At 38.9% G+C, this 12,009-nt stretch overlaps 2 long non-coding RNA genes across 4 annotated transcripts; both read left to right on the top strand.

The window, feature by feature from the left end:
* Positions 1–1,453: 1,453 nt before the first annotated feature.
* LOC124268119 lies at positions 1,454–2,689 on the top strand. Its single transcript, XR_006896206.1, has 3 exons — positions 1,454–1,985; positions 2,249–2,305; positions 2,605–2,689. It is a non-coding gene; the product is annotated as an uncharacterized LOC124268119 (long non-coding RNA).
* Positions 2,690–3,283: 594 nt separating this feature from the next.
* LOC124268116 lies at positions 3,284–10,320 on the top strand. Of its 3 annotated transcripts, none has more exons than XR_006896204.1 (6): positions 3,284–3,384; positions 5,890–5,971; positions 6,221–6,325; positions 6,977–7,099; positions 7,280–7,329; positions 8,752–10,320. It is a non-coding gene; the product is annotated as an uncharacterized LOC124268116 (long non-coding RNA). The 3 variants fall into 3 exon arrangements; XR_006896203.1 differs by having other exon boundaries at positions 8,568–10,320; XR_006896202.1 differs by lacking the exon at positions 8,752–10,320 and adding an exon at positions 7,771–7,983.
* The last annotated feature ends 1,689 nt before the right edge of the window (positions 10,321–12,009 follow it).

Genomic DNA, 12,009 nt, shown 5'->3' with positions numbered 1-12,009 from the left:
GTATGAGTTTTTCCCTGGTTCACGTGAGCAGGTGTTTACAAACAACATGTCTCTCATCTGATGTTCGGAGGCAAAGTTTTAATTGATCAAATGGGAAACAGCCAAACAGATACTGCAGGTTGTAGGTTGATGGTACCGAATTTGAATTTGACTTTGATGAAGGCAGATTATCTGAAATTCCCTGTGACCATCTTTTCGTCATCGAAACACCATGGTCGAGCATGGGAAGCATACGACAATCACAAAGCCTAAAGATGCCTGAGGAAGATTAGTCGCTGTTGAGTACGACATGATCAATGGCTTGATCCTGCACAAGGAAACTATGATTTGAAACTGTTTGACAACTTTCTTAAAACCCCAAAATATAATTCGCCAAATGAATGCAATACCCCAAACGAACTAGACACACTTCTATCCCTGTTTTGCATCAGTGTTTGCAAAACACATATAAAAATAGAGCCAATTGTAGTAATATGAACAACAATGAGAAATCACTTAAAACGAAAAATGGAACGGCTATCCCATCACGTCATCCTCGTGGGGTGGTTGGTAGCCTAATGGTTTATGCGTCCCCGGGTTTGATTCCCCACATGGAATACAATGTGAAGTGCAACTTCTGGTGTCCCCCGCCGTGATATTGGTAAAAGTGGCATAAAGCTTAATTCGCTCACTCACTCACTCACTCACTCACTCACTCACTCACTCACTCAACTCACTCACTCACTCACTCACTCACTCACTCACTCACTCACTCACTCACTCACTCACTCACTCACTCTTACAATGTTCACGATCACGGCTGAAATTAAAGGGGAGGAGAATTGAACTGAACATGGAGGGCGTGACACCCAAGCAGAGATCGGAGTCCCTGCAGCAGCGCGTGGGACCCTTTGGACATAATATTCCCAAAGAGCATAATAAACTCGAGAGCACAATCCATTTTATAAACTGTCCAATGAGACAAGAGAACAATAGGTCTGGTGAGACTCCTCGTCAAGGCCGAACAATGTTCCTAAAGTTGCTGATCCTTCTCTGCCCTCTGCAGGTGTATAAGTTGTATGTATTCACGTCTCCACTCGACATCTGTTGAGATGGCGGCCCAACTTACTTTGCACAGGCACACACAGTCAAGGCGATGCCTAAACCTGTCGATCAGTTGTTTGTTTGATATAGTATTGTGAAAAACACTTCCTTCTCTTCTTACGAAAACATCTGCGATGCCGCCAGTCTTCAAACATCGAAACCACTCACAAATCACTCGGCGCAAAAGACGTTAAATGAAAATAATCCTCCGCCAAATTAAATAATACTGAGAACTGGGGAAAAACGACCCATTCCGTGAACGATTTCTCTGCAATAGAAAACCTACCAGCACAAACAAATGTAAGAGTATAATTTCAAGAAACTTAATCCCCACGGTGACAACCTGTTGGTGAAAATCCCGTCATGCCGAGCGGACACTCGCGTAATGCCCAAATCGCCAGTAGACAACACAAGCAGCGTCTCAAATGTCGCTGTCTCTGGTGATGTCAAAACTATGTTTGCTAGGACCATTATTGGTGGAAAGATAATGATTAATCTCGTTAAACCTACACGCTCGGTTCCAGTCAAAATACGTAGTCATCGAAAGTGAAAGTGACACCGAATAATACATACTCTGGCCTGGCTGCTATGCTCTATTCTTTCAGTGTGACGTATCGGGAAAGCGCTTAATACTCATTAACACTGCAGTCTTTACATATGCTCTTAAAGATGGGACAAACGGATTTTGCTCTCTGATGGCATCTGTGCCAATACCAACTGAGTTTGGGGACAAAGCTTGAAACAGACGCTGCACATAAAAGGTGATCTGAACATGTGACCTGTTTCATGTTATGTTTGTGTTGACTGCAGAATGCCATTAATCTGTACAACATGTTTCGCACCCGGGAAACCCTACACCGAGGAGTCTATCAGCACCCAGTTACCCGTGGAGTGGAACTTATGTACGTACACGCAACACATCCTCACAAACACACACACACACACTCACACACACTATCGAGAACCTTTTTTAGCAACGTTGTTGTATGCATCGAATCCACTCATATCCTATCAGTTCTGATATTACGTCGTTTTGACGCTATAACATGCTTATTTAATTCATTAATCAATTATCTATACATACATATACATTATAATATGCATTGTAGGGATATAGACGTTTGATTGTCAAAATATTGTGAATGCGCTCCATGTCTTTTTTCAGGATTGTTGATGCGCTTGTAAAACTTGACAAAACGGCGCTGATACCAGGGGAAAATGCGTATGTGAAGTTTGTTAAATTTGCTCCAATGCGATAATACCAAGAACAGAAATATGGGAACTGGGCCCGGGTAATGATTATGAGATATGACACTATCACTATTAAAGCACTATTTACCTGCACGTGATTTAGATATATTCATTTTCACCAACATCCAGTGTAAAGCATCCAGCCAAATGTGGATGTGAATATACGTTTGAATTCACTGTTAGTTGATTACATGTACAACCATCACACCAAACATAGATATCTTTCTACAATCAGAAACGACTAATGAAGTTTGTTATTTTTTGCAACAGTAAAAGAAAAATATCCGAATGTATTGATGACATGGCGGCCTATTCCAAGCTGAATGACAGCATCCTTCAACTGGTGGATCTCCCTAGACACTCGGGACGAGTTCCCAAGACTTCCTGGTGAATACCATACATCATTGTGTCCTGACTGGATGTTCACACATACATTAAAGAAATGTAATATCTAGCCAAATAGTGCTAAGACTTAGTTGTTTCAGTTTACAAACACAGTTGTGAACAAGAGTAAATTAAGAAGGCACTGGGTTCAGAGACACTGACGTGTGTAAAGCGATTGTCATATTTGAGTAGAATAGCCAAATACACTGAAGAGATATAAACTAGGTTTGACTTAAGCCCACGGAAGTCAGAACAGTACTTTTACAAACGTATACACACGCAAAATCATACCGACCACATGGGCATGACTTGCCTTCGTATTCAGCTTGCAGAAATGTGCTGCTGAATTTAAGCAAGACCGTAAGACAAAGATATCATGCAAACGTAGAAGCTGCAGTAAATATCTATTGGCATTAGTTTCTCAGTACAGTTCATCTTAGCTGACAGACTCCACAAGAGCAATATGCCTGCCTAAAGTTGTGAAAATTTGTTTATTCTGAACGATAATCCATGTTTCTACTTTTCGATTTATCCGCGTGATCTTTATGAATAATATCAATTACAGGCGCAGCACTGAAAGATGCAAGTGACATCGTGAAAAGAATACAGAAAAGAGATTTGTACAAGTGTGTTAGCAAACACATTGTGAAGGAGGATTTTAATCGAGTATGTTGATTGTTTCGTAAACCTGTTCGCTTTACACACATTATATAGCTAAATGAATAAGTTGGGATAACAAATGTTACTGGTCAGTATTTCAGTAATGTCATATGGCCAAGTGGACAGACATATTGTACGGTGTAATATTCATCCAACGCCTTCTAAGGATTGTTCTGGATTGTTCATTGAAAGTTGTGAAATGTGAACACCAGCGGCTGGAGCTGATGAACTTTGCTCGACGAAAAGGGAAAGTTGAATGCACCCGTCTTGCCACTTTTCGAGAGTGTTTTGTCACGGAGAGTGTTTTGTCACTGAGAGTGTTTTGTCACTCAGCATTGAATATTTTTGCATACTTCATTCTTCGTTCAGTGGACAGGCATTGGCTATTTGATGGTTTCTGAGCAATATCAAATCATCTGTACACCTGACGCTTAGTTGGAACCACTTGGCCAAAATACCATAAATCGAGCAGAAATGGCAATGCATATACTAAACAAAACAATTTAACAAGAAAATGAGTACAATTCGTACCCATGGGAATGTTTATGTCTTAGTAGGCTAGATGAGTTTCCCTAAACAATTACGTTGATGCTATGATTGGAGAAGTCCAGCATTCACATATGTGTTATAATTGGGAAAACAAACTCTCAGTAAAGTACTAATGTCTCAATAAGTCCAAATTCTATTACTTTGGAGCTTATAGTACAGTCAAGGAATCAAATACACACGTTTAGTGCGGGGCAACTATGGCTCCATCGAAGTTTGAAGTCTGGTATCGCACATGGTGCTGCGCTTTCGCTTCACTGACTCCGGCAAGGACTGCACAATGGTGGTCACCACTAAAAGGTGACATATATATGATATCTATTCACTGAAGTAAAACTCAAGAACGGGCGGTTAGAATTTATTTATTGCATTTTCATTGATTCTTTGGCAAAGTATATGCCACCAGAATGACGCTCATCAATCCTTTTAAAGAAAGAAACAGTTATTTAAGATGTTTCGAAACACGGAACATCGTCACGAAATTTTAAACACAATAAATGGAACTGAACGACCTCATTAATTGAATATCGTTCGCATCTCTATTTTAGCAAATTTGATACAGAAAATGTCAATGATGTGGACCCGGTTTCTCCCGTTGTATGCTGGCGATTAACGCCGACTACAGTTACTAGAACATAGTACTTTTGATCCGTAGGAGTGATATTGAGTAGTGTTTTCTGTCATTGGATCTGATATAATTTGGACAGCTGATTGTGTTTTCATAAAATGCCGTTTATATTGTGTGATAGAAATAACCGTAATTAGATCTCATAATCTGAAACTGAAAAGTGATTACTTCAATCGTGTATTTTTATATGTATGCTCTTGTAAAAATGTCATGTCTCGATGGGATAAGAACATGAATCCCTTAGCTATGAAATTCTCCATACATACATGCATGCACGCACGCCCCCACTCACGCACACACTCACTCACGCACGCACTCACAGTGTTTGTGACCAGACGTCCTGTAAGGGCGCATTGATGATGCTGGGCACAAGAACACCCAGAAGAAAGTATGTTTTCTTTAAAAACACACACTCCTAAGGGCTCAAGTTTGAGTTTGTTTGTTTAAGACATGCTTAGTAAAAAACTAAACAAATATTAAAATTTGATGATATGCCTATTATTCTATTGTCATACACATAATAACTGTAGCTAATGTGTTAGCTTGGGAAGCTTACCACAATTATTTTACCATGATCTAAATGATCAATTTAGCAAATGTATATGTAAGTCTATAGTATTCAGGTCAAATTGAATTTGTAAATTCTACATAACATGTTTATTATAATCTTTACAAAATAATAAGGATATGAACCTCGTTCATGTTCCGTTGTACATGCTAATGGCAATGTAATCATTCTGTGAAGAAACTTATAGTCATGTTTACAAATGATAAATGTAAAAGTAACTAAAAGTAATAAATGTGTATTTTCACAGATGCATTATAAATGGCTTCTCATATTAACAAATTTCCAAAGACCAAATTTTAGAAGCAATGACAAACCCTCTCATTGACACTATTCATATGGAGCTAATCATTTGACCTTGTTACTTTATTGGCGTTCGAACAATATTTAATGCCAAGCCCACCATAGAAAACGCACACCTTCCATGTCTCGAACCTGAATAAATATTTTTCTCTCTCTCTAAAATTAACGATGAGCGTTATTTTGATGGCATTTACATACCTTGCTAAAAAATCGATAAACAGTGACAAAAAAAACTCTTTCCAAATCCATCTCGATTGTATAATTCTGACTAAATCATGAGTATGTATCTATAAAGAAACATTCTAACCACCCATTCTTGACTTTTTCTACAGTAAATATATAACTTGTCGCTCAGTAGTGGTGACCGAATTGTGCAGTATTGTAGCTGTCCGTGTCTAGGCTAATCATGTACTTAGTACAACCATCTGATTCTTTGTTTCACTGTTATAGTACTCTATTATATTTTCAGAAAATGATTCCACAAATTAAACAAGAAGTTCTAAAAACAGGCTGGGAAAAAGACATTTGATGAACAGCAGTTTGAAATCATTGTATGTAAACCTTACTTTGTTAGAAACAGTCGTTGTCTCTAGGTGACGGTTAACTGTTTATATATCTTCGTCAATATCTTCGCAAAAAATATTGATATATCAAAAGTTTGGATTTCTCTGTGGAAGTCTTTCCCTTCGTAAATCCAACAAAATGTAAATTTAAATCAAGGCTACACTGGATACGTCAAGAAACATATGCATCACACATTATATTTATTTTTCTTGTTTACAAATTAATATATTTTGTAGGTGGTGTCTTTTGATTATGGACGAGGAAACGCTGACCCAGTAGCAAATGTTCCTTTTTATAGGAAATCCGACGTTCAGAAAGCTATCTATCTGACGGAAGAAGAGGTACGATGTCTCTTTGCGATTGTTGTCGCAGAAGTATACGATTATATGTTGCTATTACCTTCAGGTTAGTAAAGTGAATGAAAACCAACGAAACCGTTGTCATGTTTTTAAGCCTTATGCTAAATGCATAGGCCTTTGCACGTTTTCGACAGTATCATATGTGTTTATCAATCAAACTTTGGCAGTGTGATGACACCAGATGAATTCGAAAAACTGTCTGCATCCAGCTGTCTTTAAAATATCCTTCACAAGTCTTCCATAAATAGATCTCAAAATATATGAAGTCATTGATGTCATCAATAACAAACTTCCCGATCTGCAGGTGAGTGTGTGAGTGAGTCACATCGTCACATCGGCAATATTTCAGCTATATCGTGACGATTTGTATACATAGTAATTAATGGTAAATTATAAAAACCTGTCAACGAAGGACATTAAAACAGCTAGATTATCACAGAGAGGAACTTAAAACTAGCAATTAGGTCTCAAACAGTTTAACTATAGGCGACAATACAATATAAAAACAGGCTATAGATTGTCAACAACTGAAGGTAGATCACAATACTAGGGACCATGGGACTAGGGACTTACAGTACATTTGCTTCCTGCATGGACGATCTGCATGTGAATATTTGACTATCTGATTTCTAGAAACCACAGATGCTGCCAAGAACATTTCGAGAATGTGCAGTTGCTGCTTATTCCAAACACAGACAGTTCGATGATGATCTCAAAAGCTGCTTTGATCAATGGTTCACCGAGGAATATTCAAAGGTAACGATAGCTAAACACTATGTGTTATTAATCTTGCTACATATAAAGAATCAACATGTTTACCGTGAGATATGGCTTTCATAATCAGATTTCTTTGATACAATTTAACATCAAATTGTGTCCTAAGTATGGCAACATTATAAAACGTAACCATGTCACTACTGTATTTTGTTTTATCAGAACCAAAGCAGATATGCCACTGGGCAAGTTCGAACCTTCAAGGAACTAAAGTGAGTTTGCTTTGAAACTGAGGTTAAAGCATGTTGATTTGTAACATTCAACCTACAGATGACCATAAATTGCTTTGTCAAAGTCAGGGGCGGTGGGGTAGCCTAGTGGTTAACGCGTTGGCTCGTCACGCCGAAGACCCGGGTTCGATTCCCCACGTGGGCACAATGTGTTAAGCCCATTTCTGGTGTCCCCCGCCGTGATATTGCTGGAATATTGCTAAAAGCGGCGTAAAACCATACTCAGTCAGTCAGTCAGTTTGTTAAGTCACGAATCAGTGTTATTATGTGTTTACATTTCGTATAAGTGTTCTATTATTGATTGGCGTAATATTGTTTTCACGACCCTCACGATGAAGGGGTTTGAAGAGAAGCATTCTTTCATTTTCTTACTTTTACGTACCATCAATCATCATATAATTATTCTGTTTGTTTTGTTCTAAGATTATACATGATGGAGTAACTGTCTACGACTTCACACAGGAGAATGTGACGAGCAGCCTTAACCATATCAGAACAAAATAGTCATGGCGTGCTCTGCAGTTGGGAACACGGTGACATTGATAATCCATGTCAACCAGCCTTGACCATTCAACGTCGGTTGCCTCTTACAGGGCTCCAGTAGCAAAAGCACAAACTTGAATAGTTAAACTGAGAGTAATAATAGCATAAGAATCTTTCTGTGTGAACATCACCTGTGCAAACATGAGAAATGCAAACGCGAGAAAGGATGTTGCATATACATGAATCAATACAAACAAATGCAATTTACTTACAGTAATTTGTGTTAGTACTAGTCAATATTGTAGCAGCATTGCACATCAACTGCACATGTGAATATTCTGTTCATAACATCTGTTCTTTTATTGTTTTTTATGGGTTTCACAAGTCTCTTAATGAAGGTGTTTGAAGAGGAGTATTCTCTCATTTTTGTTATTTTTTCTTACCATCAATATCCATATAATTACCTTTTTAAAGATAATTTGTTTTTACTGGAATCAGTCATTTCTAAAGGAAAGATAGGAGCAACACACAGAGTAATGATATGCACTGCATATGGTTGAATTAGTGCAAAATCTAATATAGACAGAGCACAGACGTTTGTTGTGGCTTGGAAAATGCATGCACGTATAAATGCACACGCACATGTTTTAATCAGGTTACTGTTTCATGTTGAATGTTTAATGCAAGAGGACTTGCCTTTCATTTAAACATAAGTAATACTGCAAATATGTTTTCAGACACCAATGACTTTGCATCATAATCCTGCATCGAAAGAGGATTTATTTGATCTTGCAGTCACCAAACGTGGAAGAAATGCGTGCCAATCTCAATAGCCTAACATGTAACTTAATCTTCACCGATATGTTCCATGATTATACATTAACTCTGTAATGATGATGTAATATACGACCTTTGGTTTAGTTTTCAGTTTACATGAGTGACGGGTGTGGTTGTGTCGCTTAATAGTGAAAGCCTTTGCCCAGGGTGTTCGAGTTTCCAAGTTGGTGAAACATGTATGAAGACAACATCTGGCGTCCTGTAGTTATATATGACTGAAACATTGTTCAACAAACGCAAATAACGACCAAGCATATATGTGAACACTTCTGGTACTAGTCGTAATGACATGAATATCAGATTAACAGACTAATCTAGATTTGTATTGTTCTTTTAGAACAGTGTAAGTATCATTATGACTTTCAGTTTTATACGAGAGCTGCTACACTTGTACAAATCCGAAAACACAATGGTACTGTTACGTTGATCATGGCTGAAGTAGTCCCACTGAAAACAGCATCATTCCGTTAGGATGCAATATCTACAGTTTCATTTGCACAGATAGATCATAACATCTCACCTGTATCAGTCAGAATCCAACCTGTATACCCCATGTGGTACCGCACAGACATCAAACAAGAAAAGCCTTTCAAAAAGGCACCTGGGTAAATAAATACATTTTGTGAGACGGACGTGAGATTTGGGGAGTAAAGCTGATTCAGCTGATTTCAAGAAATATCACGATGACCATACCTCCGTCAGTTAGAGAGTTGCTTCTGTTAGAGATCGGTACTTGCATCGCAAATACGGTACTCTTATCTCCAGTATTTGACATTTCATATCAAAGGTCTTTGTCATGTGTAACCATGTCTTAGATCACATACACTAACGCTATGGAGCACCTCTATAGGCCGCGATGGCCGCACTTCAATGGGCCGCACCTCTATAGGCCGCAATCCTTTGTTGCACTTTCGCGCACCCGTTGCGATTATTGCGCACGAAAAACCTATATGATTGACTTCATTGTACTTATACCTACAAGTGCGCACTGTTTCTCTCGCATGTCAGCGGCGTCATTTTTAATCACGAGACCATTGACGAGCGAGGATTCCCTGTCTGAAATAGTAACATACTTGAGCGTTATATAACTGATGTATGTGGCGGCTATGTATCCAGGAAAACCTAATGGGTGCAACTAAAATGGAATGGGTTTTCCGATTCTGCGATGTGTATCATTTTATTAACGTTTTCGATCAGTAAAAGCACTGTTTAAATTAGAGATTTATATAAAACTAGATTTCCGCATAAAAGTGGGACAGTTTTTTTCGAATTACCCAAATGGTCACGTGGCTCCTAATTTACTACAGCTATGTTCATTGGTTATTTGGAATGAATTGCCAAAATACAAAGGGACTAAGTATCATTGGCTCGAAGATATTTTGAATATTCCAAGTGTATATATAGAGAGGAATTTCACCTGAGAGAAAATTCAGCCTGATTATAGGGTTGGATGCGTTTGCCCCTCCGAATAATAACCTTATCTCAATCTGGACATTGCATGCTTCATGTTTTTGCCTCATGTGTTACTCTTTTTGTTGTTGTGTTAAACTTTGTTTTTAACGCTGTATAATCCTGTCTTTTCCAGTTGTTGATTGCTTGATAGCACTTGTATCTAGACGCAATCCTTTAATAAAAGCATTGGAACTCCAAAAACTCTTTTGTGATGACACAACTAACAAAAGTCAACTGAACTAGAGGTTTCAGTGGAAAACAATTATGAAGGAGACCGGACAGTCTTGTCAAGACGTAGCCTTCAAAATTCTTTATCCAATGTTACACAGACCAAAGGCCCTCAATACAATATGTGTTACACATATTTATGGCGACAGTTACAGTGATAAAATATAAGTCCTTTCTACTTTACCGTAATATAGATATTCAACGAAACAAATGCTTTGTGTTAGCTGTAGATAAATACGTATGGACCTTTGGGTGAAATAATATTTCGGAGGAAGGTAGGAATGGCATAGGTCAGTATATGCAGGGCACACTAGCAGGAAATAAAACTTGTCTAGGCCAGCAATTGTCTGGTAGCGTTTTTGCTGTTTTCTATTTCCAGCCAGTATGTTCAGCATCTAAACCATGACATACATGAGCGGAATTTACTCACGGTTACCCCATACCAATATCCTCTACACTGTAAGGTTAATATTACATCGGACAGAAGACATAAGTGGTTACGTAAAGTCTGTGCCATAATTAATCACAGAAGGCATTCCAGAGTTGAACGTTGGCTCGATATTTGGTCGTGGATAGAATGAATAAAACAAAACGGAATACGTCCTACTAAAACTTCTGCAACATTTTGCACTGGCTCTAGAAACTGCAGACACATCTGTTCTTACCACATGACAGAATCATAATCCACTACCACATGACAGAATGATAATCCACTACCACATGACAGAATGATCACCCACTACCACATGACAGAATTATCGTCAACTACCACATGACAGAATTATCGCCCGCTACCACATGACAGAATGATCGCCCACTACCACATGACAGAATTATCGTCAACTACCACATGACAGAATTATCGCCCGCTACCACATGACAGAATGATCACCCACTACCACATGACAGAATTATCGTCAACTACCACATGACAGAATTATCGCCCGCTACCACATGACAGAATGATCGCCCACTACCACATGACAGAATTATCGTCAACTACCACATGACAGAATTATCGCCCGCTACCACATGACAGACTGATCGTCCACTACCACATGGCAGAATGATCTTCCACTACCACATGTCAGAATAACCGTCCACTACCACATGACACAATGATCGTCCACTACCGCATGTCAGAATGATCGTCCACTACCACATGACAGAATGATCGTCCACAAACACATGACAGAATTATCGCCCACTACCACAGGACAGAATTATCGTCAACTACCACATGACAGAATTATCGCCCGCTACCACATGACAGACTGATCGTCCACTACCACATGACAGAATGATCGTCCACTACCACATGTCAGAATGATCGTCCACTAACACATGACAGAATGATCATCCACTACCACATGACAGAATTATCGCCCGCTACCACATGACAGACTGATCGTCCACTACCACATGACAGAATGATCGTCCACTACCACATGACAGAATTATCGCCCTCTACCACATGACAGACTGATCGTCCACTACCACATGACAGAATGATCGTCCACTAACACATGACAGAATGATCGACCACTACCACATGACAGAATGATCGTCCACTACCACATGACAGACTGATCGTCCACTACCACAAGACAGAATGACCGTCCACTGACACATGACAGAATGATTGTCCACCACCACATGACA

The sequence above is a fragment of the Haliotis rubra genome, unplaced genomic scaffold (assembly GCF_003918875.1).
Source record: "Haliotis rubra isolate DU_JTF1 unplaced genomic scaffold, ASM391887v1 Scf1361, whole genome shotgun sequence".
Lineage (NCBI taxonomy): Eukaryota > Metazoa > Mollusca > Gastropoda > Lepetellida > Haliotidae > Haliotis > Haliotis rubra.
The sequence above is the reverse complement of the archived record's forward strand: the minus strand, read 5'-3'. Positions and strand labels throughout refer to the sequence as shown.